Raw genomic sequence first — 21,454 nt, forward strand, 5'->3', positions numbered from 1 at the left:
GCATAAGAAGAAATCTGGTACAGAAGTATAAATAATACTTATCTTTAAGCCAGCATCTGTCATCTGCTTCAGCAGACAGTGCTTGCTTTCTTCCTAGCGCAAAAAGGGCTGAAAGATTTATGGGGCAGCTTTGTTTGTGCTCCATGATGCTTAATCAATTTTTATTAAATTCTAAATTAAAACTTGGCTTTCACTACATCTCTGACGTATAGCACAAGGGGAGAGATCATGGTGCCCCGAAAAGGTTAGGCATGGGTGATCTGAATCCTCGATCTATTTCTTCCTGCAGGACTTTTCTTAATAACTTTTATAAGTCTGACCAAATCCTTGTAGGCTTGCGTAGGAAAAGATAAATAACAACGCAAACTTTAGACTCTTAAGACTTCTAGAGAGAGGGGAGATTTGTAGTTTGTTTTTAGTACTCTCATGCATGTTCTAATATCTGAGAAAAGAACACATAAATTATTTCAATGTGCAGGTAATGTGCTCACTTTGCATTTAGAATGGTTTGATAAGTGAAGACTCACTAGTTATGCTTACTGAGAATTCTTAAAGTTTTTGGTAATCGAGGCTTAACATGTTAAGCATCTGATGGAGACCTGGGCTTTGCAGCCTTTTTCTGCGTAGTTTACCTTGTAAGTTCTACATTTGCAATTTTCTGGTCTTTTCATACAGATGCTTTTTGTTGAATATCAGCATATGGTAGGAGGCCCACTCAGAGAAGCCAGTTTATAAATGACCATCTTATTATCTTTGTAACCTTATGTATATAGGAAACCTAGATTCATGAGTCAAATTGAATTTTTCTTTTTCAGGTAAAAGTCAAAAAACTTATACCTGTGATTGGTTTTCTTAGATTCTGTATCTGTAAGGAGAGGAAGAATGAGATTTAATTAAAAATATATTTTTCTGTTGAATACTGATATTTCTGGTTGTGAATTTGCTTCTTCTTACATCTGGTATATACCAGACTAACCTGTACATATTATTCCTTTGGAAACATATTTGTGAGCCCTGATCCAAAAGTAGTTTATGTATCTCCATTTCAAAGTATAAAGTTTCTTGAAGAGAAGGGGGTAGGGGTGGACAACTATGAAATTTGTTAGTTATTGTTTATTTTCTAGGAAATATGACAAGCTGTAAACTTAAGAGCAGAATATCTGTGTTTTTGAATTATTTAATATGCTAGGAGAAAAGTGAATTAAAGAAAAATTTGGAAGCTAGTTCTACCATGCCCAAAGAATATTAATAATTCATACAGCTCTTTCTCTCCCATCACTTATCTTTTCATTGCCACATTTGTACTTTTGTCTTATACATTGCCATGTTTTTCATTATAAATGCCAAGTGTAGACGTAGATGCCCATATTGACATATTCTGTTTATCTACTTACTACCTAAGTCTTGACATTTCCCTAGCCTTGTTATTGCCTGGTATGCCATGCATATATAGCTAGGGTTGCAGTCTTTGATGATCTGGAATTATTCAAAAGCTCTGCCTGGAATGGTTAAATGGCAGGTTACTTCTGAATACATTTGCTCCTCACTTGCCTAAAATATATTTGGTGCCTGAGTGTATTCTTACCATGTGCCTTCTTTCTCAGCTGCTGTGATTCAGAAAGACCCTTTGGAATTACTGTGAGAGTAGGGAAGAAACCCTGGATTACCAAAAATTAAGACAGCCCAGCTCAACTTAATATGCAAATTAGCTTTGAGGATGCAGTGTAGTTGGTCCTGGCTTTCTAACCTTAGAACTGCATCTTACACTGTCACTTGCCAGTGGTACCACATTGTGATACTTACAGCCTGTAAAGCTAGAGAGGTTGTCTGCTTTCTGTGTTTCTGTGGAGTAATTTTGAGTAGATGAACTGAGGCGTGGGAGAGATTGCCAAAAGAGGTAGTGATGATGGCTAAAGAGACTTGGACTTAGGGAGTGCTTTCTGGCAGAAGTTCAGCTCAGACAGTATCGTGTTTTTGACCATGGTACTTTAGACACTCTGCCAAGTGTTTGTAACGAGATAGGGCTGTTACTATACTTTGCTTTTAACTTTACTTTTGCATACAGTACGCCGTTCTTGTTTTATAAACTGTGTCGCATACTTTTTGTACCTCTATAAACAAGTGAAGCTGTTGAGTTTTTGGATAAAGTTTGAAGCAGTCTTGTGTTGCTTCCTCTTTGCTTTATGCTCCAAGTTGAGAGCTGAATAGTGAGATCTTTTTTCACACCATTTATAATGCGATGCACATTTTGAAGGCAATTTAAATTCTTTTGGCTCCCCAGCCATATGCTTCAAAATGGAAGCATTATACATGTATGGATAGGGGAATAGGTAGGAAATTGGAGTGTAAAGATATATGGCTGGGTATGTAGTAGGGTAATACTATCCAGAGAGAAAGAGAGAGAGAGAAGGGAGGGGGGGGGGATGTTTCACTCTTTAGGAACTTTTCCAAACTTTAGGCCCAATTTTGCTGAAGAAAATAATATTACACAAGAAGTTTAAAATGTTTCCACAGGCTATACAAGAACCTTTATACATGTAATTTATATGTCTAATGAGATTTTGGAACTTTACCGGTGTATTATTTGAGAAATTGGCAATATAGTCAAGAGGAATGAACTTTAAGGTATAATTTTTAATGGAAGGATAAAAACTAATATAAGCTAAAACTATAGTCCTGTTTCATTATTACATTTTTCCTTTTTTTCTTTTTTTTTTCTTCATTCTCACCTTTGCCCCTCAATTTTTCTCAGTTTATTTCCACATTGGAAAAATGAAGTGTAATATTCTCCTTAACACAGAAACTCTTTCGCTCTGTCTCTCTGGAGATTCTTTTTATTGTTTTCATAATCCATTCTGCCTGAGTAGAAAACACCAGATTTCTCCAATATTCTGAAAATAATTTTTACTTTGCTTAGATGGAAATATCCTGTTTCTGAACTTTCTCACTATAATCATGTAAGTTTCTTATGGTTATGTCACATTGATCACAAGGATATCGTTATAAATTAATTTGGCTGATGTTTGGATTGATATGCTTATATATATTTATGTTAGACCAGGGACCCCTTTCTCATTCTCATTGAAACCTTGTTTCCTCATCTTATTTTCTTCCCCTTTTCCATCATAGATAATAAGTGACTTCTAATATTAGATCAGATACAGTACATAGTTCCTTCTATAACTTTCATCAGAAATGAGAGTGCTGTGTCAATCCAGGTGTTACTATAATATACTTTTTTCTGAAGAAAATAGCCTGTAGGTTAAGTATACCTCTGAAGCTTTTTTTATTTAGAATAATATTCCTAAAATACACACACACACACACACACACACACACACTGTTTTCTCCTTTGCTTACTTTACACTTACAATTTATATATTGTTTACTTTGCAACTGTTCTATAAAAAATAGTTTTCAAAGTTAAATTACTGTTCTAACATTTTGAAAGTAAAATACCACAAATCTTTTGGGTTAAATTATGGGGAATCATTTTGTTCTTTACAACAAATTTCTTAATTTTCATTTCTTAGATCCCTATGTCATGGGATACATTATTGGCCACTTTTATAGAATATAAATTTCTTTTAAACTTCATGGTATAACATAACAGCCTTTAAATAATTACCATGTGGTGTACTTTCACCATCAGTTGACTTTATGTTGTTTAGGAAACACATGGGAGAGCTGGGAATTAGGAAACAAAAGAGAGAGAGAGAAAGAAAAAAACAAGAAGGACCTGAATTTCGGTCATTCATTCATTTATTTTTGAGAAGGGGTGGAAAAGCCCACAGATTCATATCTCAGTAGGGTGAAGTTGTGTTACTGTTTATCTGTACCTTTTTCCCCCTGTGGCAAGAGACGTGAAGAATAGACACTCACTCCCAAAGACACCAAGTTCCAAAGCACTGACTCATGAGCCCACAATGAAATCCTAGGATGCAGCCATTTCCTACCTTTGTTTGGAAATGAACTGATTGGACCAAGCGGATGTAAGCCCTCAGCTGCAGAGCTTTACAGAAGGAAATGCTTTTGGTCTCTCTTAGGTACTGGATGCTGTTGAGCCACTTCTTTGTATTTGATGGGATCAGCCAGCGTGAAAATGTTTCCTAGCATGTGAAAAATTCAGACCGGGGCCATTCTGTGTGTTTGTGCTTATATAGTCTCCACCCGATGGCAGAGAGAAGCATGCCCTCCTTTTCATGCAGTGCATTTTTATTACGAGTTTATGTATCAAACTCATCACCCTCGTTCTTTCTCTCTAGCTTAGTCTCATTTGTGTTTGCAGTCTCCCCATCTCATGGTGACTTCCCGGGGCTGTACGCCCTGGCCCCTGCCTCCCTCTCCTGCCCGGGTCACACTCCACCTGCTCTCTTAGCATCCGCAGCGCTGGCCTTCTCGCCGCTCCTCCAGCACTTTGCTCTCCCTGTTCTTGCTGCTGGGAAGCCTTTCTCCCCAGATCATTGCAGGGCTTGTCCCCTCACCTCATTCAGAGGTATGCTCAGAGAGGCCTTCTCCCACCACTCTATCCATTGCTCCCTCCTCCAAGCCTCTTTTCCCTTACTCTGCTTGACTGTTCGCCCTATAGCTCCCTGACATATTTTATATTCACCTGTTTCCTGGTTTACTGCGTCTCACCCCCACCAGCTGTTAGCCTCATGTGGGTTGGAACTTCGATCATTTAGCACTCTTTTGCCTGGGCCTAGAACATAATAGAACATAGGTATAGTACCTAGCACAATGCAGAACCTGGCAGATTCACAATAATGCCTGTTGAATAAACAATGTAGACCTGATAGAGATGGCGCGTACCTCTTCTACTGGGCCATTTGGCAAGTTATATAGCTTCTGGATGCCTTGGCTTTCCCATTTGATGAGTGGGGACAACATTTTGCATACCTCAGAGACATCATGGGAAGTTGAATAATGGTAAGTGAGCTTTAATCATGAGGAATAAAAGATCAAACATGAATTTTCTTTTATGAAACGGAGCTCTGAAATAATGAAAAGGGTCTGTGCCCGATGGGCAGGGATATATCTTAGTTACTCAGGATTTTCCGTGTACGTGCTGTTCCTGGACACTTTTTCGGTGATATTGCTTGTAATGAGCCTCTGAGGATAGACAAGGAGAGAGCTAAGGATAAGCTTAAGGATAAACTTAAATTTGAAGGATAATTTGGCGGCCGTAGTAAAGCAAGCGAATGAGATAAATGAAAGAAGTTGGCTCTAAAGAGAGCATTTGAAATTCTAGCTTATTGTCATATTTACCACCTTCAATTCTCAGACCTGATAGTTTTCAGTCAATAGCCTTTCTGGGATTTTCTGAAGTGTGATTTTACCTTGAATGTATCAGAGCTGGAAATAATTGTTTATGTTTATGCAGTTCATAATTTTGCAGTTTAGTTTGTGTGGGTTAGTGGCCCTACTGTTCAACTGGATGGCAAATCTGTGCTAGGAGGATACCATATGTACAAGTATTTTCTTAAATAATGTTGGCGTTTGCCACTGGTGTTAGGGGAAGAAGGGAAAAAAATGAGAGTAATTCTGGAAGCCCTCCAGTAAGGGGTTAGGAAAGAACTTAGGGACAAATGCTCCTACTTGGAACACAACACCAAATAGTGGTTTTTTTGTGTTTTTTTTTTTTTTTTTTTTTTTTTTAAGAGAAGCCAAAATTAAACACAGTAGAGTTTACTGTTTGCTAATCAGCATGTGTTTACTTTCTCTTCCAAAACTGAAGTTGCCAACCAATACATTTCCTACCCAGTGCTTGAATCTGTCCAAATAAACATGGGAAGTAGTAAAACAATGACACCACATGAAAAATATATCCTCATTCATTAAATAGAATCCAAAAAATTCTCTGGAATTTAATTCTAGCAATGAAGTGAGAATTGTTTGGTCTACTAAGAGAGGATAGTGACTTCCTGCCTTGGTTAGTCCAGCCGGGAAGAATGTGTTTTTAAGTTTCCATACAACTCTACATGCATTGGCCTAAACCTGGAGAAACATAAATGGACTATTTCACGTAAACCCCTCACCCACATTCCCAGAGGATGAGGGCATTTTGGGTATAACATAGTTTTATGATAATTACGAGCCTAAGCAGCTTGTAGAATTCAAATAATCAATTTTAATTTCTGTCTCCATCACTGACGATTACTGACAAGGAAGTTCTCAAGATGAAATTATGGAGTCTTCCTCTGGAGACTGCAAACATAAGGAAAAAGAGAAGTTGTAAAGAGATGGTTTTATTTTGTGGTCAGTCAATTTTGGGAAATAAATTCAAAAGCAGTAGCTACAATCAACAGTACAGAGAACCTTACATTCATAAGGATACCAGTTTACTTTAGCTGTTAGTGAGCAGTTCCATGTAGAATTGTTATCTATAATGTATACGTATATCTTTGTGAAGAAGCTGTGTTATAGGGATGCAAGATGGAGGTAGAGTGATTACTATGGTATTATTTTTATGGTTTAAATTTGCGTTTAAAAAATACCCGGTGTAGTCTTCGTACTGGAGGCCAGACACCCACGGAGCTGACTCCTGTCTTCTATCAAAACCTGCTTTGGGGAAATATTATAAAATTAGTCATTTACTCTTTACTGTGAGTTTAAATAAATGCATTGAGCTTTCAGTAGTAATTACATTAAAAACTCTATGAGTATTGTAGAGTTAAGTAGTTCAAGTTCAAGCCTTGGGGAGAAGTGGTGCAGTCTAGTAAGGACAGGCATTCTTTCTGACAGAACCCTTCCTGCAGAGGCGACTGCTTCTTTCTCCTTGGACCAATAAAGCCAGCCCCTTGATCTTTACCATCAGGCAGGGCCCAGTGATGCTTCCGGTGAGCAGCAAAACAAAAGGTAGTCGGTTCTTTGAAGGTGATTTAGCACCTAATTGTTATTCAACATTACATTTTAAGTCATTCTAGCTACTGCAGTACAACAGTGCTTTTTTTTTTTTTTTAATAAGAAATTAATTATCTGAACAAATTTACTTCTTGGATTTAGTTTGGTAAATGGCATATATCCAATTAATAGTTTTGAGTAAAACTGACATCACAGCACCTGAAAACCCAGAGGGGTCTTTTAGGATGAGATAGCATATGTCCAAGGCATCAACTGAAAGCTGTATAAATATTGGTTGTTGCCCTTGTTATCTAATCTAATCATTTACAGATAAGGAACCTGAGGCCTTTGACACTAAAGGAATCACCTAGGCTAGCTAGGTAAGGAGCAGTCCAGAAGAACTGAGTTCCTAAATACAGAACGCATTCTACTCTATCAGGCTGCCTCCCAAGTTTTAAATGGTATCCCATGAACACCAGATCTTTTTTTTTTAACTTTTCCGAGCTTGAATTTAAAGGAATAAAATGTAGAGACTTGGTGATTATTTCCTAAAAAACTAGTGTCAACAGCTGCTTTCAATGTTCAACACATACCTTAGTATGTATCAGTCAAGCTGTATAAGAAAGTTATTTGTTCTGTGTAACTTTTCATCTGACAATCATATATATTGATATGCACATAGATTTACATACCTATATACTTCCGGGTGTTAGAGAATGAATATATTTTACATGAGAACATTCTGTGTATCCTTTAAATTGAAGAAAAAAGTGGAAAGATTTTAGAATAGTTATAGAGTTCATTCAGCCCGCCACTCAGCAGTAGTATGGATAGTGGAAATGCAAAGATGAAAAAGACTGACACAGTTCTTGGCTTTATGGAAATTAGTACCTCAAGTAACTGTAGGGTATGGATATAGGGAGACAGTCAATCAAGTTTGATGAAAGTATGGGGAAAGTTATGGTGTTGAAATATAGAATCTTATGGGGACAAAAAAGAGACAGACGCATACACCAGATCAGTGAAGGTGGCCAGAATAAAAGTTAACCAGTGGTGCTCGCTTCGGCAGCACATATACTAAAAAAATTAGAATGATACAGAGACGATTAGCATGGCCCCTGCACAAGGATGACATGCAAATTCGTAAAGCATTCCACATTTTTATATGACCCAGCAATCCCACTACTGCGCATATACCCTGAGAAAACCGTAATTCAAAAGAGTCATGTACCACAATGTTCATTGCAGCACTATTTACAATAGCCAGGGCATGGAAGCAACCTAAGTGTCCATCGACAGATGAATAGATAAAGAAGATGTGGCACATATATACAGTGGAATATTACTCAGCCATAAAAAGAAATGAAATTGAGTTATTTGTAGTGAGGAGGATGGGCCTAGAGTCTGTCATACAGAGTGAAGTAAGTTAGAAAGAGAAAAACAAATACTGTATGCTAACACATATATATGGAATAAAAAAAAAATGGTTCTGAAGAACCTAGGGGCAGGACAGGAATAAAGACGCAGATGTAGAGAATGGACTTGAGGACACTGGGAGGGGGAAGGGTAAGCTGGGATGAAGTGAGAGAGTGGCATGGACATATATACACTACCAAATGTCAAATAGATAGCTAGTGGGAAGCAGCCGCATAGCACAGGGAGATCAGCTCGGTGCTGTGTGTCCACCTAGAGGGGTGGGATAGGGAGGCTCGGAGGGAGATGCAAGAGGGAGGAGATATGGGGATATATGTATATGTATAGTTGATTCACTTTGTTTTAAAGCAGAAACTAACACACCATTGTAAAGCAATTATACTCCAATAAAGATGTTAAAAAAAGAAAAAAAAACAAAAGTTAACCAGGGGAAGGGCAGTGGTATTCCAGGAAGAGGAAACTGCATGTATGAAGATTCAGAGAGAGCTCAGGATTGGAAAGAAGGTCAGTAAAGGTAAAGCTTCAATAGGCAAATCTGCAAAAACATTGTTTTAGGAATTCCTCAAAAGAATCAGTCTGCCAGTCTTCCTTATAAGTTTCCATTGGAGGCTCTTACACTGTATGTGAAGTTGTTTATTCTGACATAGTATTTGTTCTTTATATTGATTTTCAATCATCTAACATTCTCTGTAATGTCCTATTTGAGTAAAATTATCATTATCATCAATAGACATATATTTATTAAGCTCCTACCAGTTGTGAAGGCCTGCATACTAAGACTGCCGCGTCTGAACCCCGATTATAGTAAAGGATTTAAAGTTGAAAATATTAGGTTGTTCTTGGTCTGTTCAAAGAGACCAAGTGTACATCCTTGAAGCTACTTTTTTCCCTACAATTCTTTGATCCGGTGATTTCACCTCATTATTCCTATTCTAATTCCCTTGGTTCAGTTTCTTAAAAATGTATTTTGAAATATTTAAGACATACAAAAATATAAATGTTTCAGCAAACTCATGCATGCATCACCCAGTTTAAGAAATAAAATTTTGTTTAAATTTATTTGAATAAGATTTAAAATAATTAAATAAAAACTTTTAATGAATGTATGAATAAAGAAACAAAAATTTAAAAATAGATTAATAATATCCCTGCATGCCTCTTCTCCCCAGTCTCATTCCCTCTTATCCTGCTACATCAAGTGGTAGTTTCTCTCTTACATGTTGCAGTTAATGGGTTCTTGTTCCCAGTACTTTTATTGCATGTACTTTTCTGGCACGTGCATTTTGTAATGTTTCTGATGCTGAGAACTCGAATCTCTGTGCCATCCAATCTAGAGAGTAATCCTCTGACATTTTACTGCAGGATAATTTCTCCTAGGTTTGACAGTGAGTCAGTGAGTCAGAAGACTCCAGGCTCCAATGCTGTGTTTCCAAGGGTTACAGAAGTTCTCTAAGCATCTTTCCTTGACATGTAACATAATAAAAAAGCATTGCCCTTGACTTTTGTTTTGGTAATTATAATCAATAGATGCTTTATATATGTAAGAAGATGTATACATTTCAGAACAATTTTCCTTTTGAGTATCGGAATGAGTGCTAATGATGACGAAAGTGTCCTCTGCTCGTTATTTCGGATCAAAATTGATGGACTCTAATTAAACTGAAATATTTCAGCTCACAGTACTAGTTAATTCTGCCTTGTATATAGGCTCACCTTGCAATATATGCAGTTTGCAAACAGATATTAAAGAATAACAGCAAAAGAGCTGAATGCTGAACCTCAAACTTTACCAAACCTCTTTATGGTAAATTGTTAAATGTTTTTCATGAAAAGTTTGGGTATCACTTTCTGAGAAATTCCTCCACATCTAGAAATTTCAGTTTGCAGTTACCCATGAAGGAATAGAAATGATTTACTTAAGATTTGCATTTGGAAAGAGTATTTTAAAGCTATATTTGTGTGGATATCACAATTTCAACATGATTTACTATCTTTAGGGTTAAACCACATGTGTATAAAGGATCTTTTGAAGAGCAGTAGTAATACAGTTAGTTTAGGAAATGCCACAACTTCAGCTTCCTGTTCTTTGCCTTGGCTTTCTTAAAAAGTGAAGACGTTCTGCTCTATCCTGTCAAGAGCAAATGCAGCATGTGTTAGCAGAAGGAAGGAACCAGAGGCAGGCCTGCCCTCTTGACCTGTCCGGCTGGGTGTGTCAGTTTGCTAGATGAGACCTGGCAGCCCTGGGCTCTGTGTCCGGGGACCCTGCAAGTAGGTGGGGGCATTCCTGACTTCTGTGATCATAGCCCCCTGTAGGTGCAGAAGACACCACAGTGGCCAATGAATCCATCTAAATATTTAAGTAAAGTAGGACGAATAGTTCAACTCATCTTAGGAACTTGTCAAAATTTAGGATTCTAGGAATCATTTACGAGACATAGAAGAGGAGTATAAGGATTCTGTTCCTTAAATTTCGAATTTGAAATTTTCTAAGGTGATGTCCATCTTAGAAAAGAATATAATACTAAGACTTGATCTCTAGCCCTCTAAGACATTAAGTGGACCTCCGGGCTTCCTTTCTTTTCACCTGCTAACCTTTGTCTTCCAGTCTTCCTTTTCTCAATCCCCATTATGTGGAGTAAATGTGGTGGCTTTTATTTCTTCCTTGCCTTTCCCTGAGCGGGTGAGTGGTGCCAACAGCTGAGTGTCTTCTTCAGACAGCATCTAGGACCACTGTGCATTTTGTGTGTTCGGTGGTGGGCAGGCCAGGCACACACAGAGTTAAGCCCACGGCCGCTCTGTGTTAACTGAGCATTTCTCAGTGTAGCCGGGTCGTAATCCCTCAGCAGATGCTTTAGGGGTCTTGTTATTGTCCAGAAGTGGCTCTTGTATGAGAAAAATGCAGCCATGCAGAAATGGCACACACACTGTTGACTCGCCCACCATGGCTTAAGGTTTTTCCTTTATAACATCCATGAACCCGTTTCATCTCTACCTAGCCAGAGAGTGTTGGCGCCTTCCCTCTCTCTACACCTTTAACTCGTTAAAAATAAAAAACAACAACGACAGTAAACTAGAATCACATCATAATGTTCCCTACTGATAAGAGGTTCTGGTTTTCCTTGCGTTCTTTTCAGTTTGTCGTTGTTGGCCCAGACCTTGCCCCTTTCTCAGGTCTTTCAGCCGCATCATGGCCTTTCAAAACTTTTAAGTCCTGTAATACTATATTTTGTGAAGAAGGGAAAAAAATGAGATTTTTTTCCTCCTTGCTTTTGTTAACCCATTCCTGTTTTAGGCTCCAACAAAAAGGGTTTTTGTTAACTGGAGCTTAAAATCGGCCAGCTTGCAAAGTATTCTCCCTTTTTATGCAGGGAGGATTAGCTTGCCATGTTATGCAGTTCCCTTGTATGAGCCATTCACGTGTCCTGTCAGAAGGTGTATAATTACTCACTTCACCATCAGCAATCATTCTTAAGTTAAAACCTGTTTTAAACCTCTCATTAATATAAATCATACCGGGAAGGTAGAAAATACACCTTCAAAAAGAACGAAGTGTTAGGGAGCTAATCTGTTCTTTTCATAATAGACCCAGAGTAAATAATTTTTACTTAGCGCTTTTCTCTCTTTGCAATCAAAATAGTTTGTGATAAAAGATCGGGTACCAGGGATTGCATAAATGTGCAGTGTTTTATTCAGACAGGATTGGGCTTCCTGCTTGGTGCCAGCCTCGTTTTCTCTCTGTCACCCTTGAACAGTGAAGTGTGTAATCCTCCATTCTTTTAAAGTCAGCCCCCTGACAGAATTTCCTCTCTCTCCCTCTCTCTGTCTCTCTGTCTCTCTTTCTCTGCCCTTCTCTCTCTCTCCCCTCTCCCTCTGTCTCTCGCCCTCTCCCTCTCACCTTCTCCCTCTCTCTCTCTCTCTCTCTCACACACACACACACACACACACACACACACACACACAGATTCAGGAGTAAAATGTTTTCATTTTTCAGGTTTTTCTTTCAATGAACTATCCCAGCATGCTTGGTTAGCTAGCAAGCAGTCTGAACTTATAAACAATGCCTCAAAGTATGATTTTTCTTCATGGAAGAGCCTTAGGCAAAGGACTCAAATATCCATGGTCTATTTATTCATTAGCAACGTGTTCTAGTACAGGTATGGTAGCTCTAAAGGCATAGCTTGAGTTACTCATCTTCCTAACATACAGAGGCTGCTTCTACTCTTCCTCCATGCCTCCCACACCAGAATCTCCCTGCCACTGCATCAGACCTGTTGTGGTTGTGGAACATGCAGTCCAAGTTGGGGCCTCAAGATGAGGGAGTTAGGCAGTCTCTGAAAAAATGTCTCAAATTCTTATACATCCTGAAAGGCCCAGCCAGATCTGGCCTTTGCCCACCTCTCCAAATTCATTTCTTACTTTTCCCCCTAGCGCTTCTGACTCATCATCTTGACAGTCTCCCTTTTCTTCTTTAAATTTGCCAAAGAGCCCTACTCTTTTCTACCTAAGGGACTTCACTTCTACTAATCCCATGTGTCCCAGCTAAGTTTTACTCATTCGTCAGGTCTAAATTTAAGCCAATGTCCTTTCTTTTTTCCACATTTTTTCAATTCAGTGCCAACGATGTACCAGAAGTTATTCTAGGTCCTTGAGGTTCAGGGTTGCTTTGAACAGATAACATCCCTGCTCTCATGGGGCTTATATCCTAGGAAAGGCCTTCAACATAGAAGTCTTCTTGGACATTCCAATCCATGTGGGCCCCCTTGAAGTTGTGTTTCCATAAAACTCTATGAGTCTTCATTGCATTTTCTTCACTCTGAAGGAATAAAGGAATGGCTGTCTCCCTGTCCCCAGACATCTTCCAATTATACTCTTCCTGAATTCTTTTATATCACTCTTACACTGTCTGAAACATTACACTAATTAGAAATTCATTGGGATTGACAGACTTTTTCTTACAAAATAAATGTCAGTTACCAAAAGCAATTGTTTTAAATTCATATCATCTGCTTTTCTTTTAGCACCTGGTGGACATTAGTGGCTGCAGGAATGAGGACAAGGTTGGGTTGAGAGGTGATGCATTTAGGGCCTGGAACAGTGGGAAGTCCAGGGTGGCTGGCATGGGGCACAGGACCTGGGAGGATGGGTGTCAGGGAGATGGGAGTGCCCACAGGGAGAGAAGAGGGTTTGGAAGTTAAGGTTGGCTTTCTTTAGGAATTTAAATAGAGAAAGCTAAGGCCCCCTTTTCTTTTTTTGTCCCTTGGGAAAGAAGGAAAGGAACTAAAATTAGTTAATCTTTTACGTGCCAAGGACTTTACCTATCTTATTTCTTTTTTTTTTTTAAATTTCTTTTAAGGCATTATTTTATCTCCAGTTAATATTTAAAGATCAGGTCTCTTTAATTCCAGAATTAGAACATGTAAAACTGACACTCTGTAGCCTCTGGGTACTCAATGTCTGTTGAATGAATGAATTCACTGTATAAAGACTTGTTCTCCACTTTGGCATGAGTCTTCAAGCCAGCTTCCCTAGACTCAGATTTCATGTTGGTACTATTGGTATCATAGCTGAAGTGCATTCAGGGTTGAATTGGGCTTTGTGGGCTGGTATGAAAACCTAGTCACCTTGTATGATATTGTTTTGATAGGAGATTTCAATGTGAGGTCCAGACCACTGACTCGCCTATGAGCTTTTGGAGCTCTATTCCTTAGTAAGTTGGGGGTTACCCGTATGTGAATACAGAACTGATATGAAATTAAATCTTACGTATTCTGTTTTCTTGTGATACTTAGGACACTTCTAATTGAGCTTAAGTGGTTCTCTCTCTTTCTTTTTTTTTTTTTTCATAAATCTCCCCAAAGCCTTTTTATAAGTAGGTAGTATACCTAATAATGATAGTAATAGAAGTTATTACCTAAAAAAATTTAAAAGAAGTCAAAGGAAACAAATAATTTCTAAGATCCCCCAAATATAATATCTTTTGACATGTCCCTCTTTCATACTGAGTCACCAGGAACATGACATTAAGCTGATTTTGATTTGGGTTCAAGTGAGAGAGAAACCGCGTTAGTGATGAACTCTAATAAGGTTAAAACGCAGTCACAGAGAGACCCCAGATGGACTGAGAGAGGCAAACCATGAGGTCCTTTCTTATGTAATGGTAAAGCCTGGACAGAAAGGAAGCTTTTTCACTGCAATATTTGCAAAACTGCATACATCAATTTACAAGCAGTTTGAATTTATATGTAATTGACATATTTCAAAAACATTAAATGTTGGAATTGACATATTTACACTAGTATGTATAAAATAGATAACTGATAAGAACCTGCTGTATCAAAAAAATAAATCAAATAAAATTCGGAAAAAAAAAAGACATTAAGTGAAGAGTGAAATGTTTGCTATTTTGACCACTAAATTTGAGTGTGTAGTGGGAGTAGGTAGGCTTTAGTGCATGGGCTCAAGTAGAAGATTATTTGGTTGAGATGTGGGAATCACTAGTAAGAAAAATAAGGTTCATATCGAGTCCAGTGCCTTTGATGTGTATGTTTCTATTCCTATATAATAACTTTTAAAGTCAGCTTCAACACAGTATAATTACAGTTACTTCTACTGTTCCTATAACAATTTTAAAAAGATACATAGAAATACAAAGTTGGATGACAAATCTGATTAAAGGAAGAGTAAATGAATGATTCAAAATGAGTTAAAAATGAAATTTTGTCTTTAAAAGGTATTATGTTAAAGTACACTTGGAAAGAGAAATTATGTAAAATTAAATTCATAGATATAGATTCTTCCAGAGTACCAAGAGACACGGTAGTTCAGTGGATGGAACACAGGTTCTGGAAACCTGGGCGGCTCTTCTCTGCATCTCACCAGCAGCATTAACTCTAGCAAATTACTTAACCTGTTGAGGCCTCTCTTGTTCCTCACCTGTAAGGTAGGGCTGATAATAATAGTATCCACCCTGACAGTTTGTATTGAGAATTAAAGCCAACTTTTGTGAGGCTTCTTATCAAATGCCTATTTATCAGTGACATCTCACACAGTGACTATTCTCATCAACAATTATATAGCAGTAGAGGAAATAGATATTTTTAAAAAATTATTACAAGTAAGTCACAACGTATTGTTATTATCTTCCTGTTTTCATGACAGGATTCCTATTACTTAGGTTTGGGAAAATATCCAATTCATGAAAATCCAAAGCAGCTCTGCTTTTGTTCTATAGTACCTGTTATAATACATTTCAAGTTTAAAGAGGGACATTTCAGAACAATGTTCATTGATTAAAAAAATTCATCAATTTTTTGTTCATTCAATAAACAGTTTCTGAGTACCTAGTAGTATTTTATGTCTTATATTAACCTCTAGGAATAAAAAGCAAAGGCTCTTTTCACAGTCATCCACAGGGACGTTGCAGTCTAAGAATAAAGTTTTTCCAAGGAACTGGTAATCCACTAGACAGTGGTAAGTGGCAGAAAGCTTTGAACTGATAAATAAGGTTTTAAAATTGTAGTATTTTGGGGGCATCTTTAGGAAGGATTCTACACACACAGAGAGGCACAAACACACCTTGAGTTTATAAGTTAGAAAGCCATTTGAAATGTGAACAAAAAAGTCATTTTAAATTTTTAGTCCATGGCAAAGACAGAATTATCTGAATAACTCTAATTGTTCATTTCTAAGGTGTCCTTGGCTGTATTAATCTAATGTTTATTTTTAAAATGTGATTAGCAATTATCTGGAATACTTTTAAAAATATATGCTTCCGTTAATAAAGGTCATGTTAAATTTTTTTTTGTTTTTTTGTTGTTTTAAGACTCATAATCATATATTCATTGCTTTTCTTGAGGGTGTTTTTACTGAATAGATTTTGACGAAAAATATTCTTTAAATATTGCTTATTGGCTTACTGGATGAGAGATGATTCATCTCTCAATGAATTAATATTTTCAGTTTCGTTACAAAGCCAAATTGTCATCATTAAATGATTTTAGAAAAAAATAACAGGTTCTTTAAAATGTAGAGTACATACCTTCTCAATTAATTATTTTGTCAATGTTTATTGAACAATGAGAGCCAATTTAAGATTACAATAATTGAATCTTCTGAACTAGTGTTAAAAAATTTACCCGATCAATCTTCTAAGTCATATTTTAATCAATTTTGTTGAAATGAGATCCATTCAAAAGGAAATAACACATATTTCACCACAATGACCAAATATTATGTACAACCAATGTAAAAGAAAAATTCATTAGAAACAATTATATTGGCCTGGACCTTTGAATATTTTGTTCTGTGTTTCCGAGTACTTTTTGGATCTTTTTGTAGAGAATGAAAGCAACTTTGGGAGTGAATCCTGAGAGTTTGGTAGAACTAGATCTGCTTCTAAGCTTAATGCCTGCTTATTAAGCTGGAAAACATTATTATTTTTTTACATTAGACTTTAATATCATAAACAATGACGGCCTTTTCATGTTGTTTTCATAAAACAAAATTTGCTTATAAACCCAAAGCCATAAAACCACAAAAACCCCAGACACAATCCATCACTTTGTTCCATCCCGAGTTCAGTTTATTGCTTTCAAATACATCATATAAAGTGCCCTGTACTTGAGGAAGAATATAGTTTAAGGATGAATCCAGTACCAAATAATCACTGGCCTCTTAAGGACAACATTTATATTTATTTATTTTCTCAGAGCATTCCTTAGGATTTAAATCCTTGGATAGCCAAATCAAAGGCATTCAAGTAAACAAAGCTACACTTCATATTTAAAAAATGCTTTCAAAGGAAAATTTATACGATTCAAAAACTACTTAATGTCCTTGCAGGGAAGAAACTATATACCTACATTAGTGGTAAAGAAAATATGAAACTGGAAAATATATAATTCTGGAAAAGAACAAGACAGGGCAGATGATTAAACTGAGATCATATAAAGCTTGATTTTTGTTCAGGACACTTTCAATTGCAATTATCCTCTTTGGTTCTTAGCTGTTTATTTTTAGTGGTGAGATCATAGTTTTCCATGATTAGGGAAATAGGGTCTCCATACGGAACTATGATGTGGAGTCCAGAAAATAACTGTGGTATCAGTGGAGCAGAGTTCTCAGCAAATGCTGGTGTACTGTCGCCCCCAACCCCAGTATTGAGAAATAATTAACATACATCACTGTATAAGTTTAAGGCGTACAGCATGATGGTTTGATGTATATTGTGAAATGATTACCACAACAGCTTTAGCTAACATCTGTTTTCTCATATAAAGAAAAACAGGGAAAAACATTTTTCCTTGTGTTAAGAACTCCTAGGATTTACTCTCAACGACTTCCCTATGTATCATACAGCTGTGTTAACTATAGTTATCATGTTGTACATTACATCCCTAGTACTTATCTGTCTTGTAACTGGAAGTCTGTACTTTTTGACCACCAGCCTCCAGTTCCCTCTCTGCCCACCTTCTGCCTCTGGTAATCACAAGTTTGATTTCTTTTTCTGTGAGTTTGTTTGTTTGTTTAGATCCTACATGTAAGTGAGATCATACAACATTTGTCCTTCTCTATCTGACATGTTTCACTTAGCATAATGCCTTCAAGGTCTATCCATGCTGTCACAAATGGTAGGATTTCTTCTTTTTTATGACTGAATTATAGATAAATAGATAGATAGATAGATAGATAGATGGATCTCACAACTTTTTAATCCATTCACCTGTTGATGAACACTTAGATTGTTTCTGTGTCTTGGCTATTGTAATTAATGTTGCTATGAACGTGAGTGCAGATATCTTCAGAGTTAGTGTTTTTGTTATCTTTGGATATATTCCCTTTTCTCCACATCCATGCCAGCATTTGTTATCTCTTGTCTTTTTGATGATGGTCATTCTAACAGGCAGGAGGTGATATCTCATTGTGGTTTTAATTTGCATTTTCCTAATGACTAGTGATGTTGAGCATCTTTTTAGGTACCTGTTGGCCTTTCATGCATCTTCTTTGAAGAAATGTCTATTCAGTTTCTTTGCCCATTTTTAATTATTATTTATTTTTTTTGCTACTGAATTGTATGAGTTCTTTATATGTTTTGGATATTAACCCCTTATCAAATATATGGTTTTCACTTTGTTAATGGTTTCTTTTGCTGTACAGCTTTTTAGTTTGATGTAGTCCCACTCATTTGTTTTTGATTTTGTTGCTTGTGTTTTAGATGTCATATCCAAAAATTCATTATCAAGGCCCATATCAAGGAGCTTTGTTTCTGTATTTTCTTCTAGGAGTTTCATGGTTTCAGGCCTTACATTTAAGTCTTTAATTCAATTTGAGTTAATTTTGGGGAGTAGTATAAAATATGGGACCAGTTTCATTTTTTTGCGTGTTAAGAGCTAATTATCTCAGCACTACTTATATTTTTAAAAATATTTTATTGATGTATAATTGATTTACAATGTTGTGTTAGTTTCTGCTGTACAGAGAAGTGATTCAGTTATACATATGTGTACATCCTCTTTTATATCCTTTTCCATTATAGTTTATCACAGGATATTGAATATATTGGGTTGACCAAAACATTTGTTTGGGTTTTACAAACTTTTTGGCCAACCCAGTAGTTCCCTGTGCTATACAGTAGGACCTTGTTGTTTATTCATTCTATGTATAATCATTTGCATCTGCTAATCCCAATCTCCCAATCAATCCCTCCCCCACCACCCCTCAGTACCATTTATTGAAGGGACTGTCTTTTCTCTATTGAGTATTCTTGGCTTTCTTATCAAATATTAGTTAACCATGTATGCTTGGGGTTATTTCTAGGTTCTCGATTCTGTTCCATTGGTCTATTTGTCTCTTTTTACGCTGGTACCTTCCTGTTTTGATGACTACAGTTGTACGGTATAGCTTGAAATCAAGAAGTGTGATGCTTCCTGCTTTGTTCTTCTTTCTCAGGATTCTTTTGCTATTTAGGGTCTTTTGTGGTTCCTTATAAATTTTAGGAGTGTTCCTGCTACTTCTGTAAAAAGTGCATTTGGAAGCTTGATAGGGATTGCATTAATCCTCTAGATCAGCAGTCCCCAACCTTTTTGGCATCAGGGACTGGTTTCGTGGAAGACAGTTTTTCCACGGACTGGGTTGAGGGGATGGTTCAGGCAGTAATGCAAGCGATGGGGAGCGGTAATGCAAGTGATGGGGAGCGGCAGTTGAAGCTTCGCTCACTCACCTGCCACTCACCTCCTGCTGTGCGGCCTGGTTCCTAACAGGCCGCAGACTGGTACCGGTCCATGGCCCGGGGGTTGGGGACCCCGCTCTAGATGATTTTGGTAGTATTGACATTTTAACCATATTAGTTCTTTCTGTCCGTGAACACAAGATACCTTTCCATTTATTTGTATCTCCTTTGATTCCTTTCATCGATGTCTTATAGTTTTCAGAGTAGAGATCTTTCAACTCCTTAGTTAAATTTATTCCTAAGTATTTTATTGTTTTTGATGCCATTGTAAATGGGATTGATTTCTTTAGTTCTTTTTCAGAAAATTCATTATTAGTGTATAGAAATGCTACTGATTTTGCGTGTTGATTTTGTATCCTGCAACTTTACCGAATTCATTGGTTGGATCTAAGTTTTTTGTTGTTGTTATTGTTGACTTTTTAGGGTTTTTTATATATAAAATCATGTCATCTGCAAATAGAGACAATTTTGCCTCTTTCTTTCCAATTTTGATACCTTGTTTTTTCTTGCCTGATTACTCTGGCTAGGACTTCTAGTACTATGTTGAATAGGTATGGTGAGAGTGGGCATCCTTGTCTTGTTCCAGATCTTGGAGGAAAAACTTTTACCCTTTCACCAATGAGTATGATATTAGCTGTGGGCTTGTCGTATATGGCCTTTATTATGTTGAGATATGTTCCTGCTATGCCTAATTTGTTCAGAACTTTTATCATAAATGGATGTGGAATTTTGTCAAATACTTTTTCTGCATTTATTGAGATGAGCATGTAATTCTTTCATTTTATTAATTTGAAGTATCATATTGATTTATTTGCGTATGTCGAACCATCCTTTCATCTCAAGGATAAATCTTACTTGAACATGGTGAATGATGCTTTTAATGTGCTGCTGAATTTGGTTTGCTAGTTTATTTAGAATTTTTGCATCTATATTCATCAGGGATATTGGCCTATAGTTTTATTTCCTAGTAGCATCCTTTTCTTGTTTTAGTATTGGGATAATGCTGGCCTCATAAAAGGAGTTTGAGAGTGTTCCCTCCTCTTCAGTTTTTTGGAAGAGTTTGAGAAGGACTGGTGTTCATTCTTCTTTAAGTATTTGGTAAAAGTCACCAGTGAAGCCATCTGGTCCTGGACTTTTCTTCATTGGGAGATTTTTTGATTGCTGATCAATCTCCTTGGACTATTCAGATTTTCTGTTTTTCCTTGATTCAGTCATGGTAAGCTGTATGTTTCTAATAATTATTCATTTCTTCTAGGTTGTCCGGTTTGTTGGCATATAGCTGTTCAATGTGGCATAGCTTTTGTAGCTTAGGACTTAAGCTACAAAAAAACAATCCTAGCTTAGGATTGTTTTCCACTTTATGCTTGTTGAATATGGCCTTCTGAGTAGGCCAGAAAAATCTTAAAAGTTGTTTATTATTCACGGAAATACAATAAGGGATGAGAATGGATTTAAGGAGGGACTCTTTTATTTTATTATGAGTTTATGTCTTTGAGTATTGTTTAGATTGTTTATGGGTTAGGTAGAAGCCTATTTGCTTGAAGGACAAAATCCCAGAAGATACACAGAATGCCCATCAGTGGCTTCGTGGCCAACTGGAGTGTAGTTGAGGCGCTGATAGGATACAGGGTGGCTGGGAAGGAAGCCGTGGCCAGAGCCTGTGAGACCAGGTGGGTTCCTGCTGCTTCACTTCTCTATCAATCACAGGCACTGCCATTTCCTTATCAGATGTAGGTGTGGAGGAATTGAGCTAGAACTAATAGGAAGGTTTTTCTGCTTTTGCATTTCATTGAAATTAGATTGGCTCTAACCTGTTCCTTTAACACAGCTTCCTCCTTTTTTTCCTTTTTTTTTTTAACCATTGAGGTCAAACGTAATTTTTCAAAATTTTACTTCTTGATTTCTCTCTCCCGTGGAATTGCACAACAGGGAAAGAACTTGAAGTATAAA

The 21,454-nt window shown here is 37.0% G+C and overlaps 1 protein-coding gene and 1 long non-coding RNA gene across 12 annotated transcripts in view; both read left to right on the plus strand.

Annotated features, from left to right (window-relative positions):
* Positions 1–8,813, plus strand: part of LOC309633188 — a 70,538-nt gene extending 61,725 nt beyond the window's left edge. The window contains exon 2 of the long non-coding RNA XR_014247371.1: positions 1–8,813. This exon is cut by the window's left edge and continues 20,637 nt beyond it. This is a non-coding gene — a long non-coding RNA (uncharacterized lncRNA).
* Positions 1–21,454, plus strand: part of NFIB (nuclear factor I B) — a 235,700-nt gene that overhangs the window by 69,359 nt on the left and 144,887 nt on the right. The window lies entirely within an intron of this gene.

Source organism: Balaenoptera borealis, assembly GCF_965194805.1.
Source record: "Balaenoptera borealis genome assembly, chromosome: 8".
NCBI lineage: Eukaryota > Metazoa > Chordata > Mammalia > Artiodactyla > Balaenopteridae > Balaenoptera > Balaenoptera borealis.